Raw genomic sequence first — 3,380 nt, 5'->3', positions numbered from 1 at the left:
GCGACTTAGCAAGACCCTGTTTCCAAATAAAAAATAAAAATATGGCTGGGGTGTAGCCCGAAGACAGAAACCCGTAGGTTCGATTTCCAGCACCACGAAAAAAGAGAAAAAAAGAGCAAAGCGTGTTTTCCTTTCATAGGCAGAATTCTCATTTGAACGGTTTGAGTGGTGAGCAGGAGGATCTGGTTAACACCTAAGAGCGTGGCCCTCCATCTTGAGTGGTGAGCAGGAGGATCTGGTTAACACCTAAGAGCGTGGCCCTCCATCTTGAGTGGTGAGCAGGAGGATCTGGTTAACACCTAAGAGCGTGGCCCTTCATCTTGAGTGGTGAGCAGGAGGATCTGGTTAACACCTAAGAGCGTGGCCCTCCATCTTGAGTGGTGAGCAGGAGGATCTGGTTAACACCTAAGAGCGTGGCCCTCCATTTAGTGGTGAGCAGGAGGATCTGGTTAACACCTAAGAGCGTGGCCCTCCATTTTGAGTGGTGAGCAGGAGGATCTGGTTAATACCTAAGAGCGTGGCCCTCCATTTAGTGGTGAGCAGGAGGATCTGGTTAACACCTAAGAGCGTGGCCCTCCATTTTGAGGCCTTTCCCGTCTCCTCAAAATCCCTTTTCAAGTATGAGGAAATTAAGCTGCTTGGTCTTTTCTTTTACGGTACTGGGGATTGAATCGACCTCTAAGCTTCACCCCCAGCCCTATTTTTTATTCTTTATTTTGAAACAGGGTCTCATTAAGTTGTGGAGGGCCTCACTAAGGGGCTGAGGCTGTCCATGAACCACAATCCTCCTGTCTCATCCTCCTGAATGCTGGGATTACAAGCCTACATACACCACCATGCCCAGTTTGGTCTTGTCTGTCTGTCTGTCTTATTTCTTTTCTTTTTTTTTTTTTTTTTTTTGTGGTACTGGGGATTGAACCCCAGGGGTTTCTACCCTTGGGCTGCACTCCCAGACCTAGTTTATATTTTGTTTGGAAACGGTTCTCAGTTTCCAAACAAAAAACAAAAAGTTGCTGAGAGCCTCATTAGGTAGCTGAGGCTGGCTTTGAACCTATATGATCCTTCTGTCTCAGCCTCCCAAGTGCTAGCATTACAGGTGTGCATCACCACGCCTGACAGTCTTTAAGAAGGAAATACTCAGCAGACCAGCCGTCGGGCATCATGGAGGCCTACGAACAGGTCCAGAAGGGACCCCTGAAGCTGAAAGGCGTCGCCGAGCTCGGCGTGACCAAGCGGAAGAAGAAAAAGAAGGACAAAGACAAGGCGACACTGCGGAAGCGATGGGGACAAGCAAAAAGGAGGAGGAGGAGGAGAAGCGGCGCTGTCTGGACAAGCGCACCCGGCCCAGGCGGCCTTCGAGAAGATGCAGGAGAAGCGGCAAATGGAAAGGATTCTGAAGAAACATCCAAAACCCACAAGCAGAGCGGAGGACTTCAGCAGTACAGAGAATGAGGGGCAGTTATACGAAACTTGGAGAGCCAGGATCTTTGGGGCCTCTCTGTGCCACAAGAGAACCCAACTGCTTATGCTGTTGGCAGAGACTCTGTTGGCATTGGTACCAAAAGAGCAAAGTCAGAAGAGAGGAATCAGCTGGTGGATTTGCAGCTGCCAGGTATAAACTACACAATAAGGCAAAGACGAGTTATTAAAAAAAAAAAAGGAAATATTCTCAGGCTGAGTGTGGTGGTGCACGTGTGTCATCCCCGCACTTGGGAGGCTGAGACAAGGAGGATCTCCAGATTCGAAGCCAGCCTCAGCTACTTCATGAGGCTCTCAGCAACTTAGTGAGACCCTGTTTCCAAATAAAGTATAAAATAGGTCTGGGAGTGTAGTCCGGAGGTAGAAAAGCCCCTGGGTTCCACCCCCAGCACCACAATAAAAAGGAAAAGGAAATATCATGTTTGTGTCTAGTAGCCTCTTCTTTTGCATGTAAAGAAAACAAATATGCCTATAATTCAGTAATTTAAGATACCATTTTTGTGTTCATAAAAAAGTATTACTAGGATGTGAAGTGAAATGGTTGTAAACTTATCCTAGAATCAGAATTTTGGGAGGAGATGCTATCTTAAATGGCATATGTGTAATTTTACTTTCAAGAAGAAGAAACAAATATTGAAAAATGATAAAGGACAATGAGAAAGTCGCGGTGGGTCTCAGAGTAGCGTCTTGGACCTTAGGTCTCAGCTCAAATAACAGAGCAGCGGCCTCTTTCCCTGTGAGCACCTTCAGGGAAGGCCTCGCTTGGCCCCTTACTAGTTGCCTTTTTTCTCCTATCAGAGTTGGAGGAAGCATTTTACCTTCAAAAAGCAGTAGCTCAGTGGAAACTGGAACCCAGATACTAAGTCAGGACCATCCCGTCCATGCACATAGTCATCGCTTTGCTTTCTGTAGGTAGAGTATAGACTTGGTGTAGTAAGTTGGAATGCAGCTTTTGGCCTTTTGAAAGCACTAAGGACTACGAGTGTGAGTTGAACGTTATCATCTCATAGGTGATGAAATTAAGGGATTTGGATCTCCATTGTATTTAAAGTGCATGTTCTGAGGGTTTCTGGGTAAGATGGCAAAGTAGAGAAATTCCCTTTTTCTAGTATATGAAAATGCTAGAAATAAAAAAATACGCACCGAGCTTTACACAAGAAAGGGTAATCTGCATTCTAAAGTAAAAAGAGACTCAAAAGTTATGCAGAAAACAGAAATTAAAGCCTAGTCCCATAGGGAAAATAAAGATACCCGTAAGGGTAAGATTTTTAATGCAGCAGTAGAGGCCACAGGCCTGTGAGTGGCAGAGCTGAAACTTGGTTTGAGTAAAATCCTAGACCAGACAGACTGAATTATTCATAAATGGTGCCTAAAAAAGGTACTCCCCCCCCCCTCTAGATACTCATGATTGAACTCAAGGGGGGACACTTTTCCTCTGAGCTATATCCCCAGCCCCTTTTGCTTTTTTATTTTGAAGCGTTATCTAAGTTGCTGGCCTAAAGCCAGTGATCATACTGCCTTACCCTCCCAAGTACTAGGATTACAGGTCTGTATCACCACACCCATTTAAAAAAAACTCAGTTAAAAAAATAAAGACTTAAGTCCGTTTTGATTTTTTTTTTTTTTTTTTTTTTTTTTTTGGTGGTACTGGGGATAGAACCCAGGGGCCTTCTACCTCTGGGCTACACTCTCAGACCTATTTTCTATTTTATTTGGAAACAGGGTCTCTTAAGCCAGCAAAGCTGGCTTCGAACAGGTGCAACCCTCCTGTCTCCGCCTCCCAAGCGCGGGGATTACAAGAGTGCGTCACCACGCCTGGCTAACTCTTACTTTTAAATAATAATTGAGTTCAGTTGATTATTTTGGTTTGAAATATTCTTTTAACATTTTGAAAATACTCC

At 44.8% G+C, this 3,380-nt stretch overlaps 1 pseudogene across 1 annotated transcript; it reads left to right on the top strand.

Annotated features, from left to right (window-relative positions):
- Positions 1 to 1,161: 1,161 nt before the first annotated feature.
- Positions 1,162 to 1,452, top strand: LOC308276150 (protein FAM32A-like; annotated as a pseudogene). The gene has a single exon. The product of its transcript is annotated as a protein FAM32A-like (transcript).
- The last annotated feature ends 1,928 nt before the right edge of the window (positions 1,453 to 3,380 follow it).

This window comes from Muscardinus avellanarius (assembly GCF_963383645.1).
Source record: "Muscardinus avellanarius genome assembly, chromosome: 17".
Taxonomy (NCBI): Eukaryota; Metazoa; Chordata; class Mammalia; order Rodentia; family Gliridae; genus Muscardinus; species Muscardinus avellanarius.
The sequence above is the reverse complement of the archived record's forward strand: the minus strand, read 5'-3'. Positions and strand labels throughout refer to the sequence as shown.